The 16,097-nt window shown below is 43.1% G+C and overlaps 1 non-coding gene across 1 annotated transcript; it reads left to right on the top strand.

Annotated features, from left to right (window-relative positions):
* Positions 1-2,149: 2,149 nt before the first annotated feature.
* On the top strand, positions 2,150-2,222 carry TRNAE-CUC. The gene has a single exon. It is a non-coding gene; the product is annotated as a tRNA-Glu (tRNA).
* Positions 2,223-16,097: the final 13,875 nt, after the last annotated feature.

Raw genomic sequence — 16,097 nt, 5'->3', positions numbered from 1 at the left:
GAAACTGTTAAGTGCTGAATAATGACAGTGACATTTAAATGCAACCCTAAGCGTATTTATATTAGGAAAATACCTTGACATCTTTAGTCTAAGTATTATAAACTATCCTAATACTAGTTATTAAGTTATCCTAAACTGTCATTAATAAACTTCCCCCTTTGATTTGTAGCAACTTTATAAACAGAATGGGTGCTATGTATTTAGTTGGGTAAAGCAACTGCAGTAGATTGCTTGCAAAGATGGCTGCCAACAATTCCTCCTGTCCCTGTGGATGGGGGCCTCTTCCCCTCTCAAGAGGTGGAATCTATTTCTTCACTCCTTGGAGGCTGGCCTTTGACTTGCTTTGACCAATGGAATGTGGCAGAATCTGGTGGAAATACTATTCTGGGACTTCCAAGCTTAGGCCTGGAAGTTTCCACTTTAACCAGAGTGGGACACCATCTGCCATGTCTAGAAGTCCAGGCTGTCCTGCTGGAGAAAGAGGCCAAGGCAGGGGACTCCGGGAACTCAGCTGACAGCTAGGAGGCCCCATGCACACTAGGGAGTCCAGTCAGCCCCACAAGGAAGGAGGCCCAGCCATGCAGTCCCCAGTCGTTCAAGCCATTCCAGCTGAAGCACCAACCCTGTGAGTGAGACCAGCGTGGGTCCTCCAGCCCCACATGAATGCACCCCAGCCGGCACTGCAAGGAACACAGATGAGCTGCCCCTCTGAGCCCTGACAGAGTTCCTGACCCACAGACTCAGGAACAAATTAAACGATTGTTATTTTAAGCCATTGCGTTTAGGTGTGGTCTGTCATGCAGCAATAGATAAGTGTTACAGTGACAATTCTCCAAATCCTTAAAACTGGGATTTACCAACTCTTTAAACTTTCTTGGAGGCTGAGAAGAAAAGCCAGGTAGAATATTCATTAACCAAAGCTGACATAACTAAGAGAATTTTTTTTTCTTTCTTTCTTTTTTTTTTTGACCGCAGCCCAGCTTACAGGATCTTAGTTCCCTGACCGGGGATCAAACCTGCACCCCCTGCATTGGAAGGGTGGAGTCTTAACCACTGGACCACCAGGGAGTTCCCTAAGAGAAATTTTAAAAGTCCTTTTGAAAAAGCTTTGTGACTGTGCTCATACACTATTTCAGTGGCTGATGTTTCTGTCACGGAGAGTGACTTATTTATAAGTTAGCTAACGTGTAACCTTGACTAGAGCAATGACAAAAGTAGTCACTTTAATACTTATCTAATTCTTACTTGGCATTACGTTAAGGAGAAGTTCCAAGTAAGCTATGAGTGGGGATGAACAGTATTACAAATACTGCTGCCGCATCCTAGGCTACAAGTATTATCTGTATAAAGTACGCAGTGTACTTGTGTAGCAATAGAATGTTTATATGCATATATTCCTAGATCTAAGACCAAAAGTAATTTATCTAGGCCTAAAATAAGTTTGAAGCAAGTTAGAATTTTCGTTCAAATTGTAGATGTGACTTGCATTACTAGTACTGAATTTTTAAAAACTTAGCTACCTAGTGTTACCAAGTTTGCCAGTCTTTTGACAACAGTTTTTATGGAAACATTGCTAGCAGTTTTGTCAACCTCAAGATTTTTTTTTATCTGCAAGACTGGGTTAGATTTTTTTTTTTTTTAAAGAAGAGCATGTAAATTAGCAGGTGACATATAGATCAAATACTAACTATATTTGGTGCCTGTTCACTAGGAAATTACAAAAAAGAAGATAGGATAGGAGCTGAAAAAGAGCCAATAATAAGAGCCAAATACTAAGGGAAAAAAAGAATAGTTTATACCGAGAAATTATTAGCATAAGGCATCTTGCTCTGTAATATAACTTGTAAATGTAAGAGAACAGGAGAGAGGTGGTAAATATACAGAAAATAAGAGGAGAGCAAAGTGACTTAAAAAAATAGACTCATGCATACAGAATGAGGGAAAGATCTGAAAACTAGTCCACTGGGTTTCCATTTTGGGCAATATTCTGGACTAGATAATCTAAAAACTTTCCCACATTTGATAGTCAACTAGAAATACTGGAGAAAATAGAGATAATCTTCTGTAGTCAGAAAAAAAGGGTATGAAATCCAGAGTAGTGGGAGGAGGTCTTTGACTTTTAAAGGTGCCAAAGGAAAGAGGGGGGAGTTCCCTGGCAGTCCAGTGGTTAGGACTCTGCACTCTCATTGCAGAGGACCCAGGTTCAATCCCTGGTTGGGGAACTAAGGTCCCACAAGATGTGCAGCACGGCCAAAAAAAAAAAAAGAAAAAAAAACCACCCCAAAACCAACCAGCCAAACAAACAAACCAAAGGACAGAGGGGACAAAGTTTGGGGGGAATTGGAACTATGGCCTCCACACAAACAAGGACCCTCAAAGAGCTCCACTCTTATGGAAGGGAGTGGGGTTCTAGAAAAATCTGCCCAGCCAGCATAGGGCAATAACTCGGATGTTTATCTCTCCTTAGGGGGGCCTGGGTGGGCAAGAAATGTCCCCTCTGAATTTGTCACAATACGACTGTACTCACATAGGTTTGGGTTTTAATTTATACTGTGGGGAACCGCCAAGCGAAGAAAGTAGCTAAACACAAGCTGTGGAAGGACAAACCTTCAGCCTTGACATACGGAATTCCCACAAATAAAGATCAACTCGTTTGAAATTACAAAACACACAAGGAAACAATTCACCATGAGCAAGAGACAAAAGAAACAATAAACAGCAAGATAGGTTGCCAATTGCTTCAGATAATTATATTTTTAAAGACTGTTAAAATAAATTGGATCACATCTATTTGTACAGCACAGGGAAATATAGCCATTATTTGGTAATAAGTTTAACTGGAGTATAATCTGTAAAAATATTGAATCACTGGGTTGTACAGCTGAAACTAATATAATATTGTAAATCAATTATATCTCAATAAAAATTAATTAGTAAAATAAAACTGACTAATTTTAAAATAAAATTAAAAAAAATAAATTGGATCACAGTGATTAAAGCCATAAATAAATGAATAAAAACCACGAGAAAAGAACGACTCTTAAAATAGATAAGTTACTTTTAAAAAAGAAAGTAGGGTGCCTGTATTTTGGTAAGCGATCTTTCTCTTTTTTTATCACTGTCAGTGGAACCAAATATTCAACATGAGATTGTACCTACGCATTTGTGTATTAGCTAGAAGCAGTAAAATTTCCCCGTGAGTCATTCTTCGTCACCCTTTCAGCAAACATTTATTGACAACTGCAGTGGGCCACCAACTGTGCTATGCTTTGGAGGTACAGCAGGTAAAGGAGAAAGACCCTCGAGCGGATGAGAGAGAAGGGCAGGCAACACAGACACTGAGTAAGTTAATTACTAGTGTGATGCACGTCCCCAGGGTGAAAGAGAGTAAAGGGAGACCCCAGGCTGGGAGGAGCCAGGAAGGACCCTGAGGAAGTGATGTTTCAGCAGAAACTGAAGAATGAGTACAATTTACCCGGATCCAGACAGGCTTGTGCAGTGGAGAGTCTGCAAGAAGACCACTAAGGCGGAATGAAGAAAGCCCACGGGGGTGTGGAATGTGTGTGTAGACCGTCACCACTCAAGGCTGATTCTGGACGAGGGGCCAGCTTCTGAAAATCTTCACGCTAGGCCAGGCAGTTGGGATTTGGATTTATCCTGCAGGGCCTTGGGGAAATTTGGGAGAGGAGAGATCATCCAACTCATGCTTTGGAAAGATCATTCTGGGGACGAGGTGCCCAATGGTTTAGTAAAAGGTAGAGCTGTCATTCCTCAAGGTTGTAACCAGGACTTGAGCTGCAAAAGGAAGTTCCTATCCTGCAAGTTTGGGGAGGGGGGGAACACTTGAAACAATTTTAATGAGCATCAATAGGGAAATGAAACAGTTAAGAGGAAGTGAGCTTGGCAGTATATCTATTGTGCCTTCCTAAATGGAAAAGCAAGCGTGAGAATAATCTGCAGACCATGCTCCCATTTTTTCAAAAAGGGAAACAAAACCTAAAACTGCCCCTGTACTTGTGTGCATAGTAAAAATATGTATTAACGTGAAAAACAGTCTGAAAGAGCTACCAGCCTCCTCTTCTGGTGTTTCTGGTTTCTATCCTCAATAGTTGGGGGAAAACAATAACAATGATATCTCCTTTTTTCACGTTCACCGCTAATTGTCTAAAGAGATGAAAAGAGAGAAAAACTTAAAATTACTCCTAGGTCACTATCATGATCCCCTCACTGGAAAGTGAGCTCCCCGGAAGTAAACCACGTGTTCTATTTATCTTTGAATTTCTGCAGTGGGCAGCACATAAATGCCCAATAAAAGTGTATCGGAGGGTTTCCCTGGTGGCATAGTGGTTAAGAATCCGCCTGCCAATGCAGGGGACACGGGTTTGAGCCCTGGTCCGGGAAGATCCCACATGCTGTGCAGCAACTAAGCCTGTGCCCCGCAACTACTGAGCCTGTGTTCTAGAGCCCGTGAGCTGCAACTACTGAGCCCGCGTGCCACAACTATTGAAGCCCATGTGCCTAGAGCCCGTGCTCTGCAACGAGAGAAGCCACCGCAATGAGAAGACCGTGCAGTGCAGCGAAGAGTAGCCCCCGCTCTCCGCAACTAGAGAAAGCCCGCGCGCAACAACAAAGAACCAAAGCAGCCAAAAGTAAATAAATAAAATAAATAAATTAATTTTTTTAAAAAAGTGTATCGGGGACTTCCCTGGTGGTCCAGTGGTGAAGACTGTGTGCTTCCACTGCAGGGGGTGCAGGTTCGGTCCCTGGTTGTGGAACTAAAATCCCACATGCCGTGAGGTGTGGCCAAAACACACAACCCCCCCCCAAAAGTGTATTGGATGCAAGAAGGAGAATATGGGAATTGGGAATGCCCTAAAAGTTATGAGGAAACCAGCAAGAGATGACTTTTTTGGGAATTAAATTCAACAAATATTTATTGAGCCCTCGTCGTGTGCCACCCTGAGCTGGCACATAGGGTGAAGAGAGGCAGTTGTGTTTAGCAGCCTAAAGACCTAAATTAGCAACAAGCAAAGAAGGATTAGAGAGACATGGTCAAGGGCACCAGCTTTGGAGTCAGGCAGACCTGGATTTGAACAAGGAGTCTTCCACTCACCGGCTGTTTGACCAGAGGCGAATAGCTCAATCTTTTTGGGCCTCTCGCTCATCTGCAAAATAAGGATTGTAAAAATAGTGCCTGCCTCAGAGAACCGTTGAGAGAAATAAATAAGATATTCATGTCAGGCACTTACCACAGTGCTTGGGATAGAGTAAGCTCTCCATCCACGCGAGGTGTTACTGTACACAAATGTAGGCATCGAGTTCATTGTATCTGTTTGGTGTTAATCTCACCAGCTACTCTAGAATATCCATCTCTTTGGTGACTTTGGTAGGCAGGATAATGGCCTCCCAAAGATGTCCACTTCCTAATCCCCGGAACCTGTGACTATGTTACCTGACATGGCAAGCAGGACTTCACAGATATGATTAAATTAAGGATCTTGCGATGCGGAGATTATCCTAGATTATCCCAGTGGGCCCAGTGTAATCACAAGAGTCCTTATAAGTGAGAGAGGGAAGCAGAGGAGTTAGAGAAGGATGTGACAATGGAAGCAGAGGTCAGAGTGATGTGATTGCTGGCCGGGGGCCACAAGCCAAGAATTGTGGGCAGTCTTTAGCAGGCAGAAAAGTCAAGGAAATGTATTCTCCTCTAGAATCTCCAGAAGGAGCAAAACCCTGCCAACACCTTCACTAGCTCAGCAAGATATTTTTGAACTTGCAGTCTTCTGAACTGTAAGATAATAAACTTGTGTTGTTTTTAGCCACTATGTTCGTGATAATTTGTTATAGCAGCCATAGCAGACTCATACGGTAAGGATGGGCCCTGGAGATGGTCCAGACCCTCTTCAAGGAAGGACTTGCTGTCCAGCTGCTGGGAGCATGACCTGGAGACAGACTCTGCTTGTCAGCTTCTTTGGGATCAGCCTCAGCTACAGAGAGCCGCCTCCTCCAACTTCATGTCCTTTCTGGGGGAGCTCACACGTAGTAATTGAAGAAGGCAGGGATGAGAGAAACTATCCTTGAGGAGTGAGGTTAGAACAGTATTTTTGGGCATGCAGAGACGTGAAAAAATTGCCTCCCATTTACCCTCTTTTCGTAAGCTTTTGGAAATGTGTTCCAACAAAATGATAGAGTGAAGTGAGAACGAGAAGGACAAGACTCCAGGGAAGGGGAGATTTTAAATGGGCGAAAGTAAAGGGAATTCCAAGGACAATGGCCAAGAGATGATTCAAAATGACAGCTGTGTAGCAGGCCCCAAAGAGCAACTTGTCCAGATTGGAGCAAGAAAACAGACTCTGGGAGGAGGTCTCTGGGAAATAGATGAAACTGATTCTTTGAATGTAGAGAACATTTTGTTGATAGGCCTATGGCAGAGATGTCAGAGCACTTGGAGAATTACTTAGAAACAATAGTAAGAAAACCAGAGACATAAAAAAACCAAGTTAGTTATTAATTCTAGGAAAAGCAAAGGGTCGTATAGGAAAGGAGGCATAGTCAGAGTGCATGTACTTGGTTTGGCAGTAAACAATATTTGTGTGGTTGTAAGAAAAACCTAACGCAAACATTTTCCACTCTCAAAGTGCTATGTAATGATGTTGGAGAGATAGGAGGAGGGTAATGGGGAGTGATGTTCGTGTGGGAGAAATGAGCCAATAAACATTCTAAACTTGATAAATCAAGAAATGTCAGTATAAGTTTCTCATTGAGAAGGGTGGTAGTAAGTACCAGGGGAAAAGATATAAGGGTTGAAGGTGGTTGCCTTTAACGAACAGGACCTGAAAGGTGAGATGGGGAAGGGTAGGATAGAGGGGTCTTTTAAATTAAGTGCCTTTCAAGTGTATTATTTCGTTTTTTTGGTTTTTTTGGCTGCACCACGTGGCCAGTGGGGTCTTAGTTCCCCGACCAGGGATAGAACCCACGCCCCCTGTAGTGGAAGAGCCGATTCTTAACCACTGGACCACCAGGGAAGACGCTCAACTATATTATTTTGAATAAATCATTTAATGCTTTGAAGAAGTGATATGTACTATATTTGACTACAATAATAAGTAAGTGAATGATATATATATATATATATATATATATATATATATATATATATATATATTTTTTTTTTTTAGGTATGCTGGCCTCTCACTGTTGTGGCCTCTCCCGTTGCGGAGCACAGGCTCCGGACGTGCAGGCTCAGCGGCCATGGCTCACGGGCCCAGCCGCTCCGCGGCATGTGGGATCTTCCCGGACCAGGGCACGAACACGTGTCCCCTGCATCGGCAGGCGGACTCTCAACCACTGCGCCACCAGGGAAGCCCATGAATGATATTTTGAAATGTAAAAAATTAATTAAAACTTGCTTTGGTGCACTTTTAGGAACAATTAGAATTGTCTCATGAAACTGAAGGCTTGGCAAAGTATTCTCAGCATAGGGGTCAAGCACATAGACTTTGGTTTTTTGTTGTTTTTTTAAATTTTTATGGGAGTATAGTTGATTTACAATGTTGTGTTAGTTTCTACTGTACAGCAAAGTGAATCAGTTATACATATAAATATGTCCACTCTTTTTTAGATTCTTTTTCCATATAGGTTATTACAGAGTACTGAATAGAGTTATTAGTTATCTATTTTATTTTTTTTGTTTTTGTTTTTTTTTTGCGGTACGCGGGCCACTCACTGTTGTGGCCTCTCCTGTTGCGGAGCACAGGCTCCGGACGCGCAGGCTCAGCTGCTATGTCTCACAGGCCCAGCCACTCCGGCGGCATGTGGGATCCTCCTGGACCGGAACACGAACCCGTGTCCCCTGCATCGGCAGGTGGACTCTCAACCGCTGCGCCACCAGGGAAGCCCTAGTTATCTATTTTATATATAATAGTGTGTATATGTCATCCCAGTCTCCCAGTTTATTCCTCCCCCCTCTCTTTCTCCCTGGTAACCATAAGTTTGTTTTCTACCTCTGAAGTACATAGACTTTGGAGTCTGACAGTCACTTTTTAGCCTCAGCTCTGCCATGTGCTGTGTGACCTTGGACAAATCACTTAACTTCTCTGAGCCTTGGTTTTTCTTGGCTACAGAATGGGGATATCAATAATATCCAAGTCACAGGAATGATTTGAGAATTAAATGAGACAAAAATAAGAACAATAATAACTAAGGAACTGTGCTAACCACTTTATACATGTTATCTCATTGAATCTTTATGACTTGCAAAATTTGTGAAGGGCATCATATCACAACGTCTAATTGTATAATTATTTTTTTAATTAATTTTAATTTTAATTTTTTTGGCTGCATTGGGCCTTCATTGCTGCACGTGGGCTTTCTCTAGTTGCGGCGAGCAGGGGCTACTCTTCATTGCAGTGCGCAGACTTCTCATTGTGGTGGTTCCTCTTGTTGCAGAGCATGGGCTCTGGGCGCGCAGGCTTCAGTAGTTGTGGCACTCAGGCTCAGTAGTTGTGGCAGGCAGGCTATAGAGCGCAGGTTCGGTAGTTGTGGCACGTGGGCTTAGCTGCTCCTTGGCATGTGGGATCTTCCCGAACCAGGGCTCAAACCTGTGTCCCCTGCATTGGCAGGCAGATTCTTAACCACTGTGCCACCAGGGAAGCCCCAATTGTATAATTATTAATTGTTAAATGTTAGCAGTTTTCTGTTAGTATTTCGGTGGGAATGAAGACGAATGGGAGATACAAAATGAAAAAAGATAAACTCAGGAGCGTTCTGCTTACTTTGAGATCAGATTTGCACTGTCCTCTGTCCTCCCATTACCCATAGTCTTGAACATGAAATAAAAAGAAAAATGTCCCCAGGGCATCAAAGTTCTGTTCAAAAGCATACCTTTTTGGTTTAGCACTGCATTCTTTTTTTAAATTGTGGTGAAATATACTTAACATAAAGTTCACCATTTTAACTGTCCGTGCACAGTCCAGTGACATCAGTACATTCACATTGTCCTGCAACCATCACCACCACCCGTCTCCAGAACTTTTCACCTTCCCAAACTGAACCTCTGTACCCATTAAACAATAACTCCCCATTGCCTCTTCTCGCAGCCCCTGGTAACCATTATTCTACTTCTGTCTCTGGGAATTTGACTATTCTAGGTAATCAACATAAGTGCAATCATACAATAGTTGTCCTTTCATGTCTGGCTTATTTCACTGAGTGTAATGTCTCCAAGGTTCACCCATGTTGTAGTATGTATCAGAATTTCATTCTCTTTTTTAAGGCTGAATAATGTTCCATGGTGTGAATAGACCACATTTTGTTTATCCATTCACCCACTGATGGACATTTGGGTTGTTTCCACCTTTTGACCACAGTGAATGATGCTGCTATGAACATTCATGTGCAAATATCTGTTTGAGTCCCTGCTTTCAATTCTTTTGAGTTCTGTGCTCAAAGTGCCATTCCTGGATCATATGGTAATTCTATGTTTGATTTTATGAGGACCCGTCATACGGTTTTTCCCAGTAGCTGTATCACTTTATATTCCCACCAGCAGTGCACCAGGGCTCCAACTTCTCCACATGTTCACCAACACTTGTTCTGCACATACATTCTTGTGCCTGTACGGAAGAGATTCTGTTGTATAGATTTTTAGAAATGGAATTGCTAGGTCAAATGCATGTGCCCTCCAGAAGGTTGTACCAATTTACACTCCCACCATTAGTGTGTAGAAGTTCTTATTTGCCATTTCCTCACCCACCTTAGATAATATTGTACTTAACATTTGCTATGCAGATGGACAAAAAATAGCTCAGTGCTTAAATCTGTATTTTTCTTATTGCTATGGGAGTATCTTTTTGCATTGTTATTGGCTACCCATGTAATTTCGCTATGGTTCAATCAGTTTTCTATTGGTGGACACTTAGCTTCGTTACCAGCCCACTGCGTATATGAAATGGCCAAAGAGGAGGGTGAATTTGGGAAGCTATTAGAAATGCGTCCAAAGACAATAAAATGACTACAGAGACATTCAAAATGATAACCCTGAGTCATCAAGTAGTTACACGGGATTTAGGAAGTAGAAAAGTGTTTTACAAAGAGTTCTATCAAAAGTGGTTTAAAATATGAAGGCTTGATAATTTTTAAAAGCTACCATTTACTGAATATCAGCCACGTGTCACCCTCTGTGTTAGGGGCTTTTCATACATCATTATGTCATCTTGGCTCGGACAGGCATCATCTCATTTTACAGTTGTGGAGATAGATTCTGGAGGTGTGCTCAAGGTCACAATGCATAGTAGGTGACTGGGTAGTGGATACCAACCCAAATCTATCTGTCGCCCTTGACAGCGACATCTGAAGTGGGTCCTGGAGCCTTGTGGAGATAGAAGTATGGACTGCCCGGACCATGACTCCCAGTGTCTTGAATATCCTGGGGCTTTTGTTTTTGTTTTTGTTTTGTTCTTTTGTGAGTGTGTGTGCAAATCCAGAGTCAGTAAACTTTCAGACAAAGACCTGATTGCAGTTCTGCGCAAAGTGTGCTCCGTTGACTTCACTAGGAAGGGACTTAAGGGGCTGCTTAGATACAATATATGTATATATTTTAAAAGTGTAATGGAGATCACTTTTTTTTTTTTAATAAATTTATTTATTTTTGGCTGCGTTGGGTCTTCGTTGCTGCGAGCGGGCCTTCTCTAGTTGCGGCGAGCAGGCTTCTCATTGCGGTGGCTTCTCTTGTTGCAGAGCACGGGCTCTAGGTGCAGGGGCTTCAGTAGTTGTGGCTCACGGGCTCTAGAGCGCAGGCTTAGTAGTTGTGGCGCACGGGCTTAGTTGTTCCGCAGCATGTGGGATCTTCCCTGACCAGGGCTCAAACCCGTGTCCCCTGCATTGGCAGGCAGATTCTTAACCACTGCGCCACCAGGGAAGTCCTAGATACAATATTAAATGGCACTGAATCCCCCAATGAGGAAGTTATTCCCCTCTCATTCCCTTGCAATCATTTCATGAAGGAGAAGGTCTCCACGTGGTGCCAGAAAGACTGTAACACCTCTCCAACCCTTGCTGATTTTTTTTTTTTTTAAAGATGCTGCTGCAAATTCAGAGCTTCAGCTGGTAACAGTGTCTAGGTAGAATTTAATAACATTATTTTAAAAATTATATTTACTTTTATAGTTATCATCTAATTATGCAAGATACCTATTTTTTTCATTCACTCGAGTGAAATAAATTTCCCTTTTAAAATAAATTCACAGGCTTCTGATTAAACTGATTTTTTAAAATCAATTAAAAAAATAAATTCACTTTTGTAGAAACCGTGAGTCACTTTATAGAAAACTATAAGCATATGCCGTGTCAGATTGTAAAATAATTGGGCAAAAATTGTGCATAGGGCTTCCCTGGTGACGCAGTGGTTAAGAATCCGCCTGCCAATGCAGGGGACATGGGTTCAAGCCCTGGTCCGGGAAGATCCCACATGCCACGGAGCGACTAAGCCCATGCGCCACAGCTACTGAGCCTGCGCTCTGGAGCCCACAAGCCACAACTACTGAGCCCGTGTGCCACGGCTACTGAAGCCCGTGTGCCTAGAGCCCATGCTCCGCAACAGGAGAGGCCACAGCAATGAGAAGCCTGCACACAGCAATGAAGACCTGACACAGCCAATAAATAAATAAGTAAAATAAATTTATAAAAAAAAAAATTGTGCATAAAGATAATATTCAAATGAAGTTTTGGAGACACTACTTTAGTGGATCCATAACAGCAGTATTTGGGCTTCACGGGTTTCGTTATTTGTTAAGTCTGTTCATACTTTTCTAGCTTTAGGGTACATCACGGCCCCATGGGATGCTTGTTAAAATGCAGATCCCCAGGACTTTAATCCCAGAGAGCCTCCGTAAGTCCCAGGTGGGATCTGAGATTTTGCAATTTTTTTTTTTTTTTGGCCGTGCCGCATGGCTTGCAGGATCTCAGTTCCCCAACCAGGGACTGAACACTGGCCACGGCAGTGAAAGCCCGGAATCCTAACCACTAGGCCACCAGGGAACTCTCTGGGATTTTGCAGTTCTGATGTAACTGGTCAGCCTGGGGCACTTGCAGAAATTCTGAACTGGATCTTCCAATTTTAGCCCAATAGAGATTAAAAAAAAAAAATGGGTTTGTGACAGTGCTACATGTGTGTAAACCTGCCATGCTACAAAAATGCTTTTGCCTTTGTGCTACTATTGTGTTTCCAGGGGCAGAAGCAGTTATAACTAATGTTCAGGCAGCGTTCTAAGCACTTGACACAAGTTGAGTCACTGAATCCTCAGTGCCACCCCAGGAGGCAGACTATTATTACTCTTATTTTACAGGTGAGGAAACCCAGATCCAGAGAGCTGAAATCCCTTGAATAAGGTCACAGGGCCAGGAGGTGGCAGGGCTGGGATTTGAACCTGGCCATCCGGCTCCAGGTCAGTATTTTTCCCTGTAGGAGCCTCTTACCTCTCCTGGACCCCAGCTCTACTTGTGTCATCCTATCAGGAAATCAGACTTTTTATTTAAAATCAGAAATATATTGATATTTGGATTGAATAAATAAACAAATTAATGACTAGGTGAATGTCCCAGGATTGAGGACGATTCACCTTCTAGCTCATTTGAAACCGGGGACCGGGTCTGTCTTTAAAAACTAAAAGCCAACATTTGTACTTCTTTTGATGGAAAAAAAAAGTGTTCTCAATTTACCAAGAAAACTAAACTGGTACCGATTTATCTGATTCTGTGCACAAAAAGCACAAGACAGGGGAAAACCTGTGATCTGTCCCACTCAACATTTCTAATTTTCTCCTCCATTTCTTCAGAGAAAAGGAAAGTCCAAAAATCGCAGACGACACTTGTAAAGGACCTTCAGTTCCATTTTTCTGACTTGGGTACAAAATGAGGCTCAATAAACTCCAGGTCTATACCTTTCAGAAGGCAATCAAATATTGGATGACTTGAGGCTCATCCAGGATGACGTGGGCAATTTTGTTCCCTCACCACATGCATTTCTTTTTTCTTTTTCTTTTTTTTCCCCCAAGTCACAGATGGGTGCTGGAAGCTGAGCCAACACTGGGCCACCAGGCAAGTTGCAGACAGCTGTGGTGGGGTGTGAAGAGGAGGCATGTTCTGCTTTTATCGGCCAGACAGACGGCCCACGTGTGAACTGGAGGCGGTGGTGGGCTTCATCTCTGACCCGGGCACAACTGACCTCAGCAAAGGTCTGGTACCAAGGTAGGTAGCGTGCCTTGAATATGCACAGACTATGGAACAGGTTTTGTTTTTCCTGCCAGCAGATGCTTTTTTGCACCGTTGAATTGCTCTGGTGGAAGAGAGCTTTACAAGCAGGAGCACATGGAAAATGCATGGCCAGGATGTTAGCAATTGCGTCACAGTTGCACTTTGCAAAGGGGTGATCACTTTGAACAATGCACACACATTCACATGACAAACCATTAAGACTCCGGCCAGGGGAAACAGCATGTGTTCATTATCAGATGGCTTCCTTAGGCCGAAGCACACTGCGGACTGGAGCCCTTCACACCCATTAAACAAACGTGCAGTTAATGTCTCGATTTTATGAGGCGCTTTAGATGTCCTTTTGATAATGAAGCAGTGGACTCCCCTCCAAAACAAAATAGATGATTTGCTCATGTGTTTCCAGCTGAGGAGAGCTTGTGTCTGTAGGGGTAGATATTGAGAACAACAAAAGACATGTTGGTAACAACTACAGAGATTTTCAACTTGTGTGCAGTTTGCTCTGTGACATCTGAGGCCAAAAGGGGGCGATTCTCTAAAAGGCAGCTGTAAAGCGGTAATTCTCAACTTTGGCTGCATGTTAGAATTAGCTGGGGAACTTTAAAAAATCCCAATGCCCAAGTTGTGCCCCAGACCAAAGAAGTGAGAATCTCTTGGTGGGGGGTAGGACCCAGGCATCAATACTTTAAAAAGTTTCCTGGGTGATTCCCATGTGCAGCAAAGGTTCTGAATCACTGCTTGACCTTTTCAAAAGTCATATAGCATTTTGGGGGAAATGATAGTCCACTGATACCTCATTTACAAGGGGATGAAAATGGAAGTCACCATGTAGTGTGCCTGATTTCCAGACTTTATCATCTGCCTCTTTTCTAATTGTTTTGTGCAAGTATTGGAAAGCCTGTGCTTAGGGCCTCCGTGGGCCAGGCAGGTACTGCACAGGAGGGAAGGAGCCCAGGTGAAGATTGGGGGCAAGGGGACTGGAGGGGACTGGAAGGCCTCAGCCTCAGAGTAAAGCGGCCCCTCCGCCCTCCTCCTGACATTGCCAGGGGCAGATGCGGTCTCAGTGGGGCCAGGCTTTCGAATTTTTCTGAATAAATTGCTCATCAGAATTTTTTAATGTGAAATATCCCCTTTTAGATCTGTTTGCCACAAATTCAAATTTTAAAACTCCCTGAAGCCAGATGAAACTCACTGCAGGCCAAATTTGGCCCAGTGGGCTGGCTTTTAGTTCACCTAGTTTATATACCTTTTGGGGATTCTTCTTTTTTTAATTGCAGTAAAATATACTTAACATAAAGTTTACCATTTCAGTCATTTTAAAGTGTACAATTCAGTGGCATTAAGTGCGTTCACGGTGTCGGACAACTATCAGCCCTATCTAGTTCTAGAACCTTTTCATTACCCCAAACAGGAACGCCATACTTTTAAACACTCGCTCCCCATTCTCCCCTCCCCCAGCCCCTGGCAACCACTAATCTGCTGTGTGTCTCTCTGGATTTGCCTTTTCTGGGTATTCCGTGTAAGTGGAATCATACAGATGTGACATTTTGTGGCTGGTTTCCTTCCCTCAGCATCGCGTTTTCAAGTTCATCCATGTTGGAGCTTGCGTCAGTGCCCCACTCCTTTTCATGGGTGAATAAGATTCCATCGTATGGAGAGACCACATTTGTTTATCTGCTCTTTAGATGATGGAAAGTTAGGTTGTTTCCACCTTTTGGCTCTGGTGAATAGTGCTGCTCTGAACATCTGTGTGCAAGTTTTGTTTCAACACAGGGCTCAGTCTTCCATAACAACATATACTCGCATAGCGCTGATCCCAACTCTGAGCACACTGTAGGTGCTCATGAATTGGGAACTTCACTCTAGGGTGAACAGGTTGTCCCAGTTTGCTTTAGACAGTCACAATTTAGGCACTGAAGGCCCCACATCCCAGGAAACCCCTCAGTCCCCAGTAAATGAGGGTGGTTGGTCTTCCTATAGAGGCTGCTGAAGACAAGCAGTAGAGGAGGGACTGACAGGACCTCTCTCACTCACCAGCATGAGCCTTCTCAAGGCTAGGCCAAATGGCTTAGTATTTTGATTGTGACTTTAAAAATCATCATGACAGGGCTTCCCTGGTGGTGCAGTGGTTGAGAGTCCGCCTGCCGATGCAGGGGACGCGGGTTCGTGCCCCGGTCCGGGAAGATCCCACATGTCGCGGAGCGGCTGGGCCTGTGAGCCATGGCCGCTGAGCCTGCGCGTCCGGAGCCTGTGCTCCGCAACAGGAGAGGCCACAACAGTGAGAGGCTCGCGTACCGCAAAAAAAAAAAAAAAAAAATATGACAAGTACATGTTTCTTGCAGTTGTCTATAATCACCATTGATTTCAGACCTCTGTGCTTTGGCACAAGCCAGTACCTCTGTGTGCACCTGGAGGATTCCCATTCCTTCTTTTATTTATTTATTAAAAAATTTTTTTTGTATTGGAGTATAGTTGATTTACGATGTTGTCTTAGTTTCTGGTGGTCAGCAAAGTGATTCAGTTATACATATATATATATTATATATATGTATTGTTTTTCATATTCTTTTTCATTATGGTTTATTACAAGATACTGAATATGCTATACAGTAAGACCTTGTTTTTTATCCATTGTATATATAAGTTTGCATCTGCTAATCCCCATCTCCCAATGCATCCTTCCCCCGTCCCCTCTCCCCGCTGGCAACCACAAGTCTGTTCTCTATGTCTGTGTGTCTGTTTCTGTTTCGTAGATAAGTTCATTTGTATCATAGTTTAGATTCTACATATAAGTGATGTCATATGGTATTTGTCTTTCTCATTCTGAC

Source organism: Phocoena sinus, chromosome 14, assembly GCF_008692025.1.
Source record: "Phocoena sinus isolate mPhoSin1 chromosome 14, mPhoSin1.pri, whole genome shotgun sequence".
Classification (NCBI taxonomy): Eukaryota; Metazoa; Chordata; class Mammalia; order Artiodactyla; family Phocoenidae; genus Phocoena; species Phocoena sinus.
This window is presented reverse-complemented; position numbering and strand designations above follow the sequence as displayed.